Source organism: Euprymna scolopes, chromosome 10, assembly GCF_053919585.1.
Source record: "Euprymna scolopes isolate OS-2025 chromosome 10, ASM5391958v1, whole genome shotgun sequence".
Classification (NCBI taxonomy): domain Eukaryota; kingdom Metazoa; phylum Mollusca; class Cephalopoda; order Sepiida; family Sepiolidae; genus Euprymna; species Euprymna scolopes.
Window position 1 is genome coordinate 52,157,885 of NC_136491.1, and position 18,788 is coordinate 52,176,672.

General features: G+C 34.6%; 3 pseudogenes; all 3 read left to right on the forward strand.

Annotated features, from left to right (window-relative positions):
- Nucleotides 1-4,302: 4,302 nt before the first annotated feature.
- LOC145286771 (U2 spliceosomal RNA) lies at nucleotides 4,303-4,391 on the forward strand (annotated as a pseudogene).
- Nucleotides 4,392-4,551: 160 nt separating this feature from the next.
- Nucleotides 4,552-4,765, forward strand: LOC145286673 (U2 spliceosomal RNA; annotated as a pseudogene).
- Nucleotides 4,766-4,979: 214 nt separating this feature from the next.
- On the forward strand, nucleotides 4,980-5,156 carry LOC145286668 (U2 spliceosomal RNA; annotated as a pseudogene).
- Nucleotides 5,157-18,788: the final 13,632 nt, after the last annotated feature.

The window sequence follows — 18,788 nt, forward strand, 5'->3', positions numbered from 1 at the left end:
AAATTACCCTACAAGAATTTCCTCTTAAATGGAACGCATTCCCAGGGTGTTGCTTTCCTGTACATGCCCATGATTGTCTTTAAATCTAAAGTTAACGGATACTTTTCATAAACCATCCACATAAGTCATCAAATTTTGTCGGTTGTCAACATCGCTTTCGTAATTTTTATATTCTTCATTTTCCAACTGACAATTCATTCATTTTTTTTACTAAAATCGTCGAATAGCATTCGAACTTGATAAGTAGTGAAGCATCTGTGAATAACCACACTAAAGAGTGGTGATTCGAGGAGACAGCTTTCTGTAGTTGACTACCTATCTATTTCTGTCTATCTCTGTCTCCCCCTCTACCTCCCTTTTTTTCGCTCTTCCTCTTTCTCTCTCTCTCTTCCCTCACATATTATATATATATATATATATATACATATGTATATATATATATATATATATATATATATATATATATATATATATATATATATATATATATATATATATATGAGAAATTAATACACAAAGGGCTGATTATATTGCCGTATCTATTGTTCTGTCGCTGCTTTAATAAAGGAAGATAACAGTCAAATAAAATATTAATCCTCCGATTTTCATCAGTCAGTTCCCCTTTCATCTGACACGGAACACATGAAAGAGATGAATAACCTATTTTTAACACGCATCCATCATATGAAACAGAATTATTGATTCAGTAAACAGAAAGTGGCGTCTCTTAAAACAACGAGCCTGAGACAAGCGCATAGTCAGCAAAAGAGTGCATTGCACAACAAGAACAAATAGAGTAGATCTTTGCAAACGATAGAAAATACATCACTTAACTAACGCGAGTCTTTTGGAAAATTCATACTCCAGATTATAAGTTTTTTTACAAATAAAAATAATATGAATGTAATTGTGACGTTTCATATATAATACTAGACGGACCGTATTCGTTGACTAAACGTAGGTCCTTGTAGGTTAGATGTACTGGAAAAGATGTGATACTTCTGTACGTATGTTTTTGTTAGTAGATATGATTAAGAGATTTTACTACATTGCTCGAAAAGGCGGAGGTGATATCTGAGAGATGGCATCATGACGCCTAAACGTATATTACATTATCTCACAAACTATGAAGAATTGAATAGAAGAATATTGTCACGACAACGGCTAATAACAATAATTCAATATGTCCAAAAATGACGAGGCTACTCCTGAGCGGACGGAACTATGACTATGATAATAGAACAAATACTAAACAAACACTTTAAAAATAAATAATGAGGGAAATCAGTGAGAGGATGATATAATGATTACATAACTGTAGCGAAACTAACTCCCATATGATGAGGCAATATTTGGTGAGTGCTATAATACGAACAAAGGAGATAGAAAACTAGTCACTGAATAAAATAGTAAAATAAAGTAGATTATGTCTCTCCCACACATTAGAATATCAGAGATGTTTACTACCAAATTTTTTGTTTTATCACATGGCACGGAAAGAAAATAAAATATTCTGAGGAAGATGTATCACATCAGAATATTAATTTTAAACAGAAAATGTTTGTTTATGTATTTTACAAAATATTTGCGTTGTAATTTGGCTAATAAACATTTAGCATACGTATTTCATTTTGAAATAAGAACAACGCTTATCTCACAGGGATCACAACATAGCTATTTGCAAAAAAGTACAATAAACTTAATTGGTTATCAAAGCATAGTAAAACATTGTTCTGTTTTTAGACAGATATACTAAATCTTCATTAGTAATAGATAAATATAGCTAAATGATATAGTGAATGGCTCAATTTTATGGTACTACGACTTTAAGGAACTGTAACATTTACAAGAGAGAGAGAGAGAGAGAGAGAGAAGGAGAGAGAGATAAAGCGACAGAAAGAGACTGAAAGAGAGAGCGTTTCTGTTAAATGAAATTGGTAGAAGACGTCCAGTATAAGAGGTTTTCCACGATATCTTTATCATTAGATTTACATTATGCATATTAATCTCCTCGTCTCATTCGCTCGGTTTTTACGCTGTAAATATCCTATGACGGATGTACATGAACTCTATTTTGATGTTCTCCTACCTATTTGCCCTTCCTTCAACTAAACCATTCAATATGTAAAGTAAGATTATCAAAAGTTTAATCATGTACAGAAATCTGAATTGCAATAATATTCCAGTGTTCTGCATTTTTCCATCTTAATCTGCATAGATGGCTTGGATTGTGAAATTTTTCTAGCAAACGTTCTTCTTTTATTGACTATTAATTATTTACTTAATATTTCTCGTAATATTTATTATCACTATAAGGTGGTTTGCATTTCCTTTTTTATTCTTTTTCATAAAATACACTCCCATACGTGTAATTATAAAACAACCCTCATGAAATACAGTAGGTTGGTTTTCATACGGAAGCAACCCTCATCCTAGACGGATTGTAAAGGCTTCCATATATAGAAAAAAAAGGGAGGTAGAGGGGGAGACAGAGATAGACAGAAATAGATAGGTAGTCAACCACAGAAAGCTGTCTCCTCGAATCACCACTCTTTAGTGTGGTTATTTACAGATGATTCATAGAAGTATGAAATCTACAAGCGGTTTCCACTCGTATGTATATACCCGTCATGGAAGGTGTCGGCATTAGTTTTTTTCAGCTCTTGCAGGGAGGTGTCAACGTAGGTCTACATGCAGTTCTTGGGATTCCAAAATGGTAACGCAACTGGCATTAACCAGGCTCAACGTTGCTCTACTCTTAGAACAAGTCAACGTTGTTATGTCGTATACAAGTTGTGTTCCCTGCATTTCCCTCTAGACTGCGAGCGCTCTTCCCTTTTTTAGATAAACATTTCAAATATTTTTTACATACTAATTTTCTTACCATTGATATCTCACTGATTGTTGTTTTTGGTTGGAAGCAAAGTATTAAAACGCTTATTTAGGAGTTTATTACTGTTTGCAACTTTTCTTGTAAAGATCTGAATTGCGTTCTTCTTTGCATTTTGCGTTATTATTTTTTTTTTATCAAATAATAAATTCACGAAAATCGTTTACCAGAAATGCCTATTCTATATAGAGTCCTCATTGTTAATTGCAGCCATTCGATAACGTAGAAGTTAATAGATCTTACCCCCGATATTGCGAAAACAATTATCCAAAATTGCAAAGGAAGTCTCGGAATGTTTGACAGAGAATACACTAAAGGAATCGCGTAAAAGTATCGATTATTCGATTGAGTTGCGGCTCAACTCTTAACATGTCTTTGCTTACAACACAAAAATTCAGAGACAACCAAGTGATGACAGGTGCTCATGCTAACACATACATGATTTTAACAGGATCCGTATTAGTCAGATTGCTCGGATACACTCACGTTGCTACCGCCCCTATTACAGTGAGGAATGAGTTTGTTGTCCTCTTGTAAAAACAAATTATCTCAAGTGATTGCTTAATAACAAAAGAAACAAACTGTTCTCAGTAAAAAGAAAAATCTTGAGTTTATAATCGCGTACAAGCGACTCTATAAGTAACTCCGTCGACCGGCGTGTCTGTCGGTCTGTCGGTCTGTCCGTAACACTTTTGTGCTTGACCTTTTTAGTTAAGATCAAAGGTATGTTCTTGATAGATGTTCTTAGCTTTTAAAGCTTTTTCTTGGCGTTCGGGCTGGGATCAAAGTGTAGTATCTGTTTTGGCAGATACTGCAAGCAAAGACCATATATGTGGGGGAAACCCCACATATAAGACCTTGGTCAATGTAGGGGCAACCCTTCATACCAATTGTCACTATCCAGCTCCCATTTCCCACCCATCGGGAGCTGGTCCCCTTTTTCCTCCCCCTCCCTCTCTCTCCACATTAAAAACGACCTTGTGCCTAATTTTCTCAGTGTGGAAACAAATAAATAATCCTTGGTCAATGTAGGGGAAACCCTCCATACTAATTGTCACTACCGAGCTCCCCTACTCCCCGGGGAGTTGGCCCCATTTCCCCTTCACATCGGCCTTGTGCCTAATTTCCTCGGTGGGGGAGCCAAAAAATACCCTTAGCTTTTTAAGCTTTTTTTTGGCCCTTTGGCCAAAATCAAAGTGTAGTATCTGTTCCGGCAGATGCTGCAAGCAAAGACCATATGTGTGGAAGCAGCCCCACATATAAGACCTTGGTCAATGTAGGCGCAACCCTTCATACATATTTTAACTATCCAGCTTCCTTTCTCCCCGGTGAGTTGACCCCCATTTTCCCTTCACTCTTCACATTAAAAATCGGCCTTGTACCTACTTTTCTCGGTAGGGAAGCAAATAAATACCCTTTTCTTGGCCTTTTGGCCAAGATCTACGTGTAGTATCTGTTCTTGCAGATACTGCAAGTAAAACCATATGTGGGGGCAATCTCACATATAAGAGCTTAGTTAGTGTAGGGTAAGCCCTTAATACCAATTGTCACTATCCAGCTCCCCTACTTCCCGGGGAATTTGTCCCCATTTCCCCTTCACTCCTCACATTAAGAATCGGCCTTGTGCCTAATTTGCTCGGTGGGTGGGGTGGCAAATAAATACACTTTTCTTGGTCTTTTGGCCAAGATCAAAGTGTAGTATCTGTTCTTGCAGATGCTGCACTTAAGATAATTTGTACCAGTCAATGGAGGGGAAACCCTCTATACTGGGACAATTATTATTTTTGGTAACCAGAGTGACCCCTTTTAGGGGAGCTGGTTTTTACCTCACATTAAAAACGGCCTTGTGCCTAATTTGCTCAGTGGGGGAGCAAATAAATACCATCTGTTCTTGCAGATACTGCAAGCAAAACCATATGTGGGGGCAACCCCACGTATAAGACCTTGGTCAGTGTAGGGACAATCCTTCATATCAATTGTCACTATCCAGCTCCCCTACTCCTCGGGGAATTGGTCCCCATTTCCCCTTCACTGCTCACATTAAAAATCGGCCTTGTGCCTAATCTGCTCGATGGGGGAGCAAATAAATATCCTTTTCTTGGCCTTTTGGCCAAGATCAAGTGTAGTATCTGTCCTTGCAGATACTGCAATCAAATGCCATATGTGGGGGCATACCAACATATAAGACCTTGGTCAATGTAGGGGCAACTCTCCATACCAATTGTCACTATCCAGCTCCCCTATTCCCCGGGGAGTTGGCCTCCATTTCCCCTTCACTCCTCACATTTCCCTACTAAATTACTCTGTCATTTTGCAGACTAGATATTTGACATAACGGGTATTGAGATTTGGGAAAATCCTTTTAATCGAGTCCTTCAAATTTGGCTATAAAGGGTCAAAATTCAACTATTTGACCTTCGAAAACTTTACCAAACTCTTCGGTCAATTTTAGGTCTAAGCACTTGAAATATTAGATGTAGGTTACTTGGACATGGATCAAATTTTGAATTCGAGTTGAGCCCAACAAAATAAATGATAAGATGTCAAAATTAGGGTCAAACAAAAAAAAAATTAGCCTATTTTTCTTCTAAACATTTGAAATTTTACATACAGTGTATTCAGACATAACGCAATATTTTAGTCGGCTTTTGGCCGATAATTTGTCTTCAAAGAGGTCAAAGTTTATAAAATTTTACCTTTGCGGTCTCTAGCAAACTATTCAGCAAATTTTGTGTTTAAACATTTGAAATTTTACATAAAGGGTATTCAGACATGCAGCAAACATTTTAATCAATTGTTGGGCGAAAACTGTATTGCCAAGAGGCGAAAGTGGAAAGAGTTTACATTTGAAGATTCTACCAAACTCTCCCGCAAATTCTGTCCCTAAACACTGGAAGTTTTAGATGTGTGTAACCTGTACATGAGTCAAACTTTATATATATATATATATATATATATATATATATATATATATATATATATATATATATAAAACAAAATTTTATATATATATATATATATATAAAACAAAATTTTATATATATATATATATATAACACAAAATAGGACCTTTATAGAGACGATGCCCTTTTTACTACAACAGCCAGGATTTCTTATTCAACAATGCCTAATTTATCACAAAAAATTAAATAAGTCCAAAAAATCCCTTTCCTAATTAAACTTAACACTAACTGTAATTGTAATAACAAACATCTTTCCCTACTCAATAATGATTACATCCATAAAGATATTATATATTCATGCACAATTACTGAGCTCACACGCAATCCTCCCATAATGGACGCTAATATTTCGTCTTCAAGTTATATTTATTCCCATCCTCCATCTGATATAGTTACTAATCCAATATACCACTCGAGCAGTCCCTCCATCTACAATCATACAACTAGCAATAATAATAATAATAATAATAATAATAATAATAATAATAATAATAATAATATTTATGAGAATAATAATATTTCTCCTAACAGCCATCCTAACACTAACAACACTCATTATCCCCTCCAAACAGTCAACGTACTATCATTGTCCCACCCTTTGTTGAACACAATGAACAAAATTCAAACTATTTAACTAATACAAACCACCAAATTAATATTAATATTAGCCCTCGAGCATTTAATAAAGTACATACATATATCGGCGCTACTTCAACATAATTTAAGAAAAGAATACCAAACCACATTTCCTCTTTAACAACCATAAATCTAATAATAACCAAGGAACTCCTCTAACCACTTTGATTAAAAAAACTTAACTCTAATTATACCCCCTTCTAAATCAAATTACTATCATGAAAAAATGTTAAGTCTTATACTCCAGGCTCTAAATCATGTTGCATCTGCACAACCGAAGCTATAATAAGTAATAATATAACAAATTCTTAAAACGAACCGATCTCTTTCTGTAAACATAAGTCCAAATTTAATGATGAAAATTTTGAAATTACATAGCTATTACTTTAAGCTTTCAGGTATATATAATTTTTCTTTCACATTATCGTTTTTTTTCTGCATACTTTCTTAATACTTTATAACTAAATGATCCTTAATTTTACTTCTTTATTTCTTCTTTGCTTGGCCGGTTTTTTATCTGCAATTTCCGTTTTAGTCTTTAAATATTCCTATCTATCAAATATATCAATTTACTTACACATTCATATCCTGTATGTATATTTACTTATATTTTACTATATGCATTTACTTAAATACTTATTTGCTTGATCCGAAATTTGCAGATACCGGCCATCCTCTCCCCTTAAAACATTATTTTTTTATTTTATATTTTTTTTAATTTTTTATTTAGTCTTTATTTTTTTAAATTTATTCTTTTATTTTATTATTGATTTTTTTCCATTTAGCGTGTTTTCAAAATTCTTGCTGACATTTTCTTTAGTAATAACCTGTACATTTCATTTGGCCTCTTTTTGTCCTATATTTTCCGCGTCTTTAACATTAACTTGTCTGGGTCATTTGGCATTTACTTTTCTGTTTTATATTTAATTCTATCACCATTTAATCTTTTTTCTCTCTCTGCTACTTCACTGATTTTTTTTTAAATTACACTTTGTATCGACAACCGTGTCAAACGCATATCTTATATTTCTTTTATTAATATTATTTGAATTTCCGCCTTTTCCTTGTACATATTTGTGAATTATTCCACGGATTTCGGCCTTTTGGATTATTTTTGGACCATCTTCAAATTACGCGTTTTTTTTGGATTTTACCGTCATTGGATACTTTACCTTTCACCAGACTATCCATTCACGTGAAATCACTTTTTTCCTCACCACATTCCCTCTGCTTCATTTTTTGTTATTAAGTAAGATCTTTGATTAATGGCAGTTTCATCAAATACTTTTGTATGCAAAATTCGATCCCTCATTTCTCTAATTCCTATCATCCGATGAGAAGGAAAGTATTTCTTCGAAACTCCGCGGATTAAGGACTATCCACTTATTAAGTGTTTCCTTTTCATATTAAATATGTTTTAACTCTTTTTCAAAGTGTGTTTTAACATGTTTCATTAACTATTTTCACTTATATATATATATATATATATACATAAATATATATATATATATATATATATATATATATATATATATATATATATATATATATATATATATATATACATATGCACATAAAGTTATGAACTGTACATAGGACCGGAATAATGCTGGGCTTAACTGCTATTATTTTAAGAGAAACAATCAAGCAATAAATTGGGGACGAATAAAGAGATATTAAACGTGATGGTATAGACTTAATCTTCAGTTAAAACACTATCAATATTTGTTATACTTTCAGTAAATCTCACTTTTGAGATAACTGTTCATTAGTAGAAAAATATACTCTGCGTGACCATAAATGTTGTGACATTGCGATCCTTTTGGAAGTCAATTTCAATAACGTTGGATAGCGCAAATCCTTGAAGAATTGTTTACCTTAAATATTTTCTTTTGCATACTTTAATACGTGCTTATGCATCAGTCTGAAAAGTTCGTAGCGCGATTTGTCACTCGAATCTCTGTCGCCGTTATGAAATTTACGAACCCATCTCCTTACTATGCTGACATTAACTGCATCGGCATTGTAAACGTTCAATAGGTGAAGGTTGATCAGTTCAGTTTTTTTCTGCAAGAAGGAATTCAGTAAGACATCTCTATCCATGACGCATGTACATAAAAATAGTTGCTTCCTACCGTCCATATCTGCAACAGACTGACGAATCCTTCAAGAAATGAATGCATGAGTTCAGCTATCATCACAATACAACTTGCGATCCCCTTGATCTGTTTGGGTGGAATAAAATAGGAGACGTTACATTTTTGTTTTTGTCTTGTATTCAATAGTAAGTGAACTTTCAATACTTTCATTGAAAATTATTTGCCAAGTGTGGCCTGTGCTTTAAAGATAACCGAAGTTAATAATCTCTATTACTAGAATCCGAAAGCCAGTAATACGTTCGGTTATATTCAGATACAAACAGTCAGACTGTATTTTATTATACATTTTTGTAATGAATCATCAATACATACACATTTATATATAGTCATTAATATACAGTACTGTTTCGCTGTTTCACATCTCATCAGTGCGGCTAGACAAGCAACTATCTACAGGCAGCATCGAAACCCTACGGCGGTTTTAACCGTTGTGCTATTCGGGAAGGGAATTGACAATGTCCAAATATCTAAAGTCAATTTGTTTACACATCGCTTAATATGCTAAAGGTAATTTGTATATCACTTCCCAATATGCTTAACCTAAGATAGGAAGTATTATGGTAATCTAAATACAATACTGTTTCGCTGATTCACAGTTCATCAGCGTGACTAGACAAACAAATACCACAAGCCAGGATCGAAACCTGACTGCTCAAGCGATAGTCGGAGCTTCTAACCGTTGTGCTATTCGGCTGTTCTATATATATATATATATATATATATATATATATATATATATATATATATATATATATATATATATATATATATATATATATATGTGTGTGTGTGTGTGTGTTTATTTGAAGAATGCATGTTTATGTGTATGCATGCGGAAACTCACACTCGCGCAAACATACATTCTTAGAGAGAGATAGGCTTAAAGAAGAGAGAAAGACAGAATGTAAAAGAGAGAATGAGGGGGTAAAAGGATGGTGAGAAGCACTTACCTACATGTCTCTTATCTTGGTAAATCTATGCAAACATATGACCCTATTTTTACAGTTAATCAATTTATCTTGATAGCCAAATAATCGTTCATCTAATTTTGCTAAGTACTGCATGGCAACCTCGCCCTCGTGCCATCTACCGCCTCAACAACAGACTCTCGCTGCTCGATCCCTGCCTTTCCGCCGCCCACCCACTACGTAGAACCGTTCGCATCGTTATCAGAACACCCCAACCCACGTCCTCTGTTTTTATCAGCGGCAACATCAAAGGGTATACTGCGTAGTCTATCGATCCGTTTTGTGTGATGACAATTGGTGCAACTTTCTAACTTGAACGAGCAGAAAAAACCCCAATGACATTCGGAAAACTCGTATACCCTCCCCCCCCCACGTGCGCGCTAAACTTAAATAATATATTTTTGTTGCTCATACGCCTGCGCAAACGATCCTCGGGCAACAATTCTTTCTATTTAGTTCTTTTTTATATCGTTATTTATTTTTGTGTTTTATCAGAATCTCGAGAAGTCGTTTTTTTAACGTTTCTCTCATCAGATTCACCCATTTAGCATTGTTTCTGTGGAGGCTGATTTGTTTGAATAAAAAGTTTATTTAAACGAAAAATAAAAAAAACATAAATGAAAAAGGATAACAGAAATCATCGATTTGTTTTTAAAAGAATATCTAAAAAAATCAGCAAATAAAAACTAAAGTAAATGAAAACCAAAAAGACATTAGTAAAAACGAAAATATGATTTTTAAAATACATGAATGAATTATAAAATAAAATATTTATAATAGAATATGAGAAAATAATAAATACTAAAATACTAAATAAATTAGAGAATAAATATGAAAATGAATAGAACATGAAAACGAACGAAATCGTAAATGTCTAAAAATAGTAAATGGCTAAAAAATTTCAAGGAATTGAAATAAGAAAGCAAATGACGAAGAAAAATATAAAATAAATGTATATTTTTAAGAATTAACAAAATGCAAAATAAGGAGAATTACATACAAACTGGAAAATGTAAAATACAATAATAAACGGAAATAATGAATGCAGAAAAGAAATTAAAAAATACGTAAAAATATTGAAATAATGAAATGCGAAATGTATTAGAAAAACGAAAAAGAAAAACAAAGCACTAAAATCGCTAATGTAATGATAAACAGATGAAGTAAATAAACACAAAGAACTAAAAATAGTGAAAGAACAAAGAAAAATGACTTCGCTGTAATAAGAAGAAAAAATGAAATAAGAAAGAAATAAAATAATCTTAGAAAGAATTAAAAAAACAGTCGCTGATATAATAGACGAAAAAGAAAAACTGAAATTAATTAAAAAAAAACCCGAAAGAGTTAACCACTAAAATTATCTGAAAATAAAAATAGAAAGAAAAAAAGGAATAGGACCAAGAAATAATTGATTAAATAAGTGTAAATATGATACAAGAAAAATTGTAAAATAAAAATTAATGCACCAGTGAAAGGAAAACAGCTAGAGCAGAACTCAATTGAGTGGCTCTGGTCAATAATAAAGATGAAAGTTCTTGAAGAAGATGTTTAATTTTCGTCGAAGGATGAACATTGGAAGAGGATTTCGGAAGATTCCTATAGCATCACATCATCTCAAATCCCCCGATTGATATCATCAGTTTACCAGAGGTTATTCAAAGTGATTTTGAAGAATAGTAATTAGGTTGATAAATAAATATTTCCTTAAACAAAAACATGTGAAATTCGTAATTCTTTTTGGATAATATTGTTACTGGATATTTTTTTTTCATATACATAGAAATATGATTTTTTTTTACATCGGGGTCACCACTTATCAAGGCACGAAGGCAACTCAGTGATAGGGGTTATTGCGTGTACAGTAATCAATGAGATAGTATTGTAGTAATCATTAGTATTGGGTTTTTTGATAGAGTGTCTTACTTAAGGGGGCGGTTTGTCAGGAGTTTGTTTATGTTGGACTTGAAGACGTACAAGTTGTAGTCAGGTGGGAAACAGGCAGGCGACAGAGAGTTCCACTGTTTTATTAATGAAAATATTCTTGCAATAATGCAATACACACCTAAAATTTTAATAGCTTTCAAAATATTTGTCCAAATTCTACAAAAATCAGGAAAATAAGGCATTCTGTTTTTTATATCGTTAATTTTCGTATTACGTTTCAGTTATTTTCTTACAAATAAATCTACTTTAACTCGTTGAAACCATAAGAGCCTTTTACAACGGCGATTTACCCACCGCCTTTCTTTTTTTGTAATTTATTCTCCGTTTTTTAAAAACCATTCTAAAAAAAATTCATGCATGTTCTTCTACACTACCAACATACATAAATAACCACGTTAATATGTTTTTAAATTGTGTTACAAATAAACAATCAACGCGAAAATAAAACGCATTGTTTTTCTGTGTACGTTTTTAGCATCCAAATTTTCGCGTTTAAAGTAAAAAGTTTATATCAAAATTTGAATTTCACATTAAGCATTATTGTTATGGGTTAAATGGTAATAAGAACGAAGGAACACTGGAGTTTTAAGAATGAACATGTATTCAGATATATTACAGGCAAAAACAGGGGGAGCAATTCCCTTCCTCAACGGTTCGGTGTTTGAACCCGACCGCCTTGGTCGCATGCCAAACTCAGACTGCCGAGCACCGGTACTCGATACCGAAAGTGACGTCACCAGAGGAAGTGAGGTCATTAGATAGTCCAATAATCCAATGGATTGGCGTCTCTAACACCCTCTCCCAAGCTTTTGTTCCTAAAAGCTGTCAGTACCTCTTCATTTTAGGGTTTACCATCAATGACTCGGTAAACTTTCTCTTACAGAACGACCGCCGTAGTTCACGTGTTGTTAGAGGGGGTTCAAGAGCAAAAGTTTCGACGACAGTGTCTTTCGGCTCATCTTCCAATGGTGGACTGTCGATAGTTTCAACTGATCGACCGCTTCTTAGTTGGTTCTGGTAACGTTTGTGGGTATATATTGGTCCTTGCATGATATATACTATGTCACCGACTCTCTTAGTAATTGTACTCATCTCCCAGAATGATGTGTTGTTTTTAGAACTTTTAAACCCACTCTTTCACCTGGTATGAAACGTTTACTGGGTACATAAGTGGTCACACGTGGCCTTGACAAACGGATTTCACTTTCCTGGCAAACATCGTTTATTCAGGTGAGACTGCTGTTGGTGTGTTCGGATTGGGTGTAATCCTATACACGTGTAGAAATTCTTGTAAGTGCTTCATCTGTTGGGGTCCCCTGAGCCTTTCTAGTTGCCTTGGCTTGGGAAATTGTCTTGGCACGGATTTTATAGCTACTGACATTGCAGTTTCAGTTTTTCTGCCTCTTTGGCAGATTCCGTTGAAGCTTTCTTTTTCCATTTCTCTGTTGCAGCAAATGGGACGCTACGTTTCTTCTTCAAAACAGGTAGAGCGTTTTCTTTTAGTTCGAATCTTGCTATATCGTTTGTACATTTTCCTAGTCCTGGTGAGAATACTTCTGGAAATTCCTCATTTAGCTCCTCCTTCAGTTGTGTTGTTGCACTTCCGTAGACGAGTCTTCTACCCTATAACAAAATGTATTCATAGGCTGATCCCACAATTCGAATCGCTCCATTAAATCACTACCGAACAGGTTTTCAGATGTCCTATGTACATACACTTTCACTTTTTAGTAACGCTGTTTAAGGTTACCGGCAGTGTGAGCTCTCCCTAAATTCACTTTATCGCCTGTCACAGCTCGAGCTGATTTGTTCATCTTCCGCACGGTTGGTTTCCTTAGCCTTTTCCACGTCTTGAGGTTAATGATGGGCAGGTCTGACCCGGAGTCCAATTGTAGATGCACAGTTTTATTTGCGATGTTAACTTTGACATATTTGCGCTGGTTCATATATTCGAATCTAAGCTGAATCTAGTTTGTCAGACCTTGTTCTTCCTGCACTGGGTCGCTTTTTGGCCCTTCCTGCCACATTCGTTGTAGTACTTATATTTATAAAAACTTTGCCTCGACCAATATTTCCCACCGCAGCAATAGCACCGGATTGTAGGGGATCCGGGTTTTGTTACTGAGTGGTACTTATTAAGTGTAGCCTGATTTTTCTTACTTTTAGCTTTGCTTTTTGGGGTGATTATTTTTCCGGTGTGAAGTTGGTCCTTCTAATAAACGTTGCGCCTGACTCTTCGGTGTGTCTCGAGTTGTTCCTTACGCAGACTAGCCGCTGACAATCCTCGGCCAACTTCTGGAGGGTGAGGCCCTGTTCGCTCTAAAGTCTAGAGCAAGACACGTTGTCTAATATCAGCGTTTTCGGATGAGACTAGACCCTGCGCAAAAATTAAACACTCATAGACGGAAATGTTTATTTACCACAGACGCGAAAGGTTAGGTAATCATCGTCATCATATTTTACAGGTTCAAGCATCTTGTATGAAAGAGCGTAGAATTCGAACTGAACAGTTCGGATAAAAGTTTGACCGCTTCAGAAAATTTAAATTTACTCGTCTTCTTGGGGAGAATATACTCCATAAACTTGATATATTCTGTGGTCCCTAATATCCTCAAAAGTAGGCGAACTTAGCCTTGCTACACTCCTGACAATCCACGGTTAATAGGTCCTCATATTTCCCATAGAAATCCTCAAACGTTTCATCCAACTCCGGTTGGTAGTTGAACCTTTCTATAGCGTTCCATATTGTAATTTGGGAAAAAGCAAAACTCTCCTCGCTGTGTTCCGTTCTATCGAATATTTTTAACAATAGCTCTTCTTATCTCTGTTGTTGATGTAGCACTCTCTTCTCCTACGCTTGTTGCCTGTCTTGAAATTGTAACTTGAGCTGTTCATCACGTTCTTTTAATTTTTTCTCAGCTTGATTAGCTGTATTAATACTGTTTTAACGTCCTCCTTATTTTAATGTTTTTTTCCAAACGCGGGAAATAAATTATTTCCGTTTTTGACTGGAGAAGAGAGAATTACAAATGTGCGTTCCTTGAGTGTGTGCGTATGAGGAGGGAGCAATTTATCGTTTGCTTCTTGGTAAATACCTTAGAGATAACCCAACATGAGAGTGGACAAAAGAATTTACTTGCAAAACAAAAAAAAATGTACTGTGATAAAATACTGTTGCAAAAGAATAAAAATACGTGTGGAATTGTCTGGAAGATAAACAAAATGACTGTTTTTATATGTGTGTGTGGTGGGTGGTTGTCACACGCGGGAGAAAATAAATTTTTCACTTTAGAACCGACAGTTAAAAATAGAATATTTCAGAAAATTCAACTCAATGAAAAAGTATCTTCCTTTAAGTTGGAGTAAAACGAAAAGGGGAAATACATTTCTCTTCCGTTAAAATATTGCGTAAAATTAGCAGCACAAAAAAGTAAAAAAACTTTTAACTTCATTTGAAAAATGTTCAAATTTGCATACGAATAAACAGTCAACAATTTACAATAGAATTGTTCTCGCGCTGAAAATTGGGTCAACATTTTTCTCTTTAGATTTCTTTCTTATTTCAATAAGCAACCAAACTAATTTTTAAGCATTACAAAAATCCGTTTCGTACAGTTCTTTTCAATTTAAATATAGAGACATAAAAATTACTTACAATTGCGTCGATAACTTTGCCTTGTGTTCCCTTCTTTTTATAATTTTGTTTTTAGAACGTAATTGGCCGCTGATAGTTAGCGTGTAAATCCGAAGTTCTTTTGAAGTCAATTTGAATTTTGTTTGTAGAGTTAACCCGTGATAAAGTCGAATCCGACGTCGCCAGTTGTTATGGGGTTAAAAGATAATACGTACGAAGGAACACAGGACTTTTAAGAACGAACATGTATTCACATATATTACAGGCAAAAACAGGTTCCTCAACGGTTCGGTGTTTGCACCCGATCGCCTTGATCTCGTGCCGAACTCAAACTGCCGGGAACCGGTACTCGATATCGAAAGTGACGTCACCATGGGAAGTGGCGTCGTGAGATAATCCATTAATCCCATGAAGAGGCATCTCCAAAAATTATCGTATCTATTCAGTGCACATTTACCTACAAGTATGGCAAACCACTTATTATTCAATGGCTGTAAGTTTCTTTTAATAAACAATTATAAACAGAACACGGGTAGTCAAGTCTAGTAGTCAAGTTTATAGTCTAGGATATATATATATATATATATATATATATATATATATTGAGAGAGAGAGGAAGAGAGAGAGAGAGAATTCCATAGTCATAAAGAATGACCTCATTATAAAAACGATATTTTAACAAGGTAGACACTCGATGTGTGCGTTTGTTTAAAAAGATTATAAAGGACAGCTTACATTAAAAATTAAAGTGTTAATATTTTTTACTAAAACTATTACTTAAATTCCATAAAAAATAAACTGAATACTTTTTTACTTAAATTTCGTAAAAAGTAAACTGATTAATGATGAGAATGAACTCATTTTAAAATGATATCTTACATTAACTAAATATTTCCCTATAAAGTTAATCACATGACAACAACAGTTACTGTCTAAAAACAGAAGTAATCGAATCAAAAATTAGTGTACACCACTGTTTGCCATCGACTGTTACTGTTTGCCACTGCCCACGACTATCTGCCAGACACTGCTCACCGTAACAGTAATCACCTGAAAATCACCCTCAATCATCGTTATAACCGATAGTGTCTTAGTGTCCGCATTTGGATAGCAGTACCATACAATGGATGAAAATTGAAAATAATTAACACAGACCATTTCATTTTCGAAGCATGTAATAGAACAAAACCACCAATGAATACTAGTGCTCGCCATTGAAGACAGCAAAGCTATTTCGGAGCAGGCCAATCGAGGCCAATGTGATTGGTTATGCCCGAGAGTGAGCACTGAAAACAGACAATAGCATTTGGAAGGACAGCCAATATCGAACAACAACCGCGACAAAATGCAATTGCCCATTATTTTGCAGGGTTGAGAACAGTACTTTAATTTGTTTCCGAATTTATCCTGGTTTTGTGTCATACTACCCCCTGGCAACGCCGGTACACAGGCACTGCTAGTTTTAAAAATATTATTAAACAAATTCAAAACTTATTCTTTATTTTACCACATTTTGTCAACATAAACATAACCATTCTGGCTATTACATAAATGCATGTTTTTTTTTATTTGTAATCATTATTTGTAATTTATTTCTATCTATTTATTATTCTTTTCCTCAAAGAAATTGAAGCGTAACGGACTAGTATTTAAGATTGTGTCTTAAAGGGAGTTGTTGGGAGTTGAACAGTAAGGTGTCTGTTTACATTAAATTTAAATCTACGTGTTATTACGGTTAGATAACAAGGAAACAGAGTTGCGTCCAAAATCGAGAGCAGAAACTATTACAGCAGAGGGCCTTCCAATAACTAGAGACCTGAACAGAAAAAGGGCGAGATCTTGATGCTTGATTGAATAGATCGGAGTATTACGCGGAGGAAACACATGTGTTATAAGTTTCATCATAGCGCATATATATTTTTTTATGATTTACTTGAACATAAAATAAATAGAAATATCTGTTAGCGATTTCAACATTTTATAATAGATTTCAATAGATTTCAATTTGGTTAGAATTCTTTTTAGTATAAGTTTAAGTCGCCATCATGATTGACGGGCGACCATACGCATTGTAGGTTAGGGGAAATTATAGCGGATCACATGCATAAAAGGTTATTCTGTATCGGAGATTGAGCAAAAGAGAAAAAATAAATCTCATCTGGAAATAGCGGATTTTAATCAAATTTTGCTCACATTAAAAGAAGAAGAATTTAAAGAAATCGGATTCGTTTAACGGATTGAAATATGTGCAAATATTAAATACAAAAGAAAGCTGTGATAAGTCATTGACAATATTTTAAAGGATTCGTGGAATCCAATTCCTCCATAATATTTTAATTTATATATTTTTAACCTATCTATCCAGCTATTACTAGTTACCTTGAAAAAATATGCATCGTTCGATTTGATTGAGTGTTAGCAGTAAAAGACGTGAGGTGACTTGCTATATTCTCAACAAAGGGGGGCGTTTTTTAGGCATGTAGGACCTCTGATCACGAACATAAGTCATTCAGATTATTCAGGCAGACCCACATACAAGGACAGAGTCATCATACGAACTGCTAGATTCTTCAGAAAAGTTGAAACAATTCTAAGTCACTGATGCGAAACAACTGGTACAGCAGTGCTGTAAACTAAAAAAGCGTAATGATCTCGCCCAGCATCCAACATCTCACAGTACTGCCTGTAAAATTCACCTATGATATTGTCATTATTTCTCCCTGACAATCACCTCGAGCCGAAGGAACTCTTTTTTTTGTTCTCCATAGAACATGGAATTTGTGTACGTATAATCAAACTGATTCTTGCGGCCACAAAGTTCTCGACAATTTGATTAGTAAGCATTGCTTAATTTAAGCAAAAAAATTTTTTTTGATAATATATTATGCACTAGTGAACCATCCGCCAACTAGAACTCCGATAACAAATTGTCAATATTATCATAATAAAACATCCCAGCCTTTTAGATAAACGACTTATTGGTGTTCTTTTCAGTTTATTTACCTGCAGCTCAACTGGTCAGAGATTTAAATAAAATTAAAAAACATAACAAGTGAAGCATTCATGGTCCCCCGTGAGTGCACTGTGAACGAGGCATAAAAAATGGCTAAGTTCAGCATTTGCCCCCCCCCCGCAATTTAGCCCCCAAAATCCACAGGGGACGTCAAATCCTGTTGAAAATGGGTAAACGGAGCAGTTTAAGATTATAACATGTAAATTTAGGTTCTGCACCATGCAAAAAAAAAAAGAAATGAGAAAGTTCATCATTTGCCTCCCCCCATTAAGTCCCGAAAGTCCTCAAGGCCATAACATATTTAAATCTGAGTTCAGCAACATGAAAAACTGCTAAATAGACATACACAAAAATGGTAGACAAATATGGTAAAATAGTCCCAAAAGTGGAATATTTTTATTAGCCCTAAAAAGCCCCTGGGGCACACTCAAGAGTTATCGCGAAGTGTAGACAAACACAATTATATGCAAATCAGTTAGTTACGACTTTCAGAAAGCTTTAAAAATTCAAGACATCAATTTTGAGCACAAAATGTCAATTTTAGCCATTTTAACTCGAAAGGCACCCCTGGGGGGGCAACC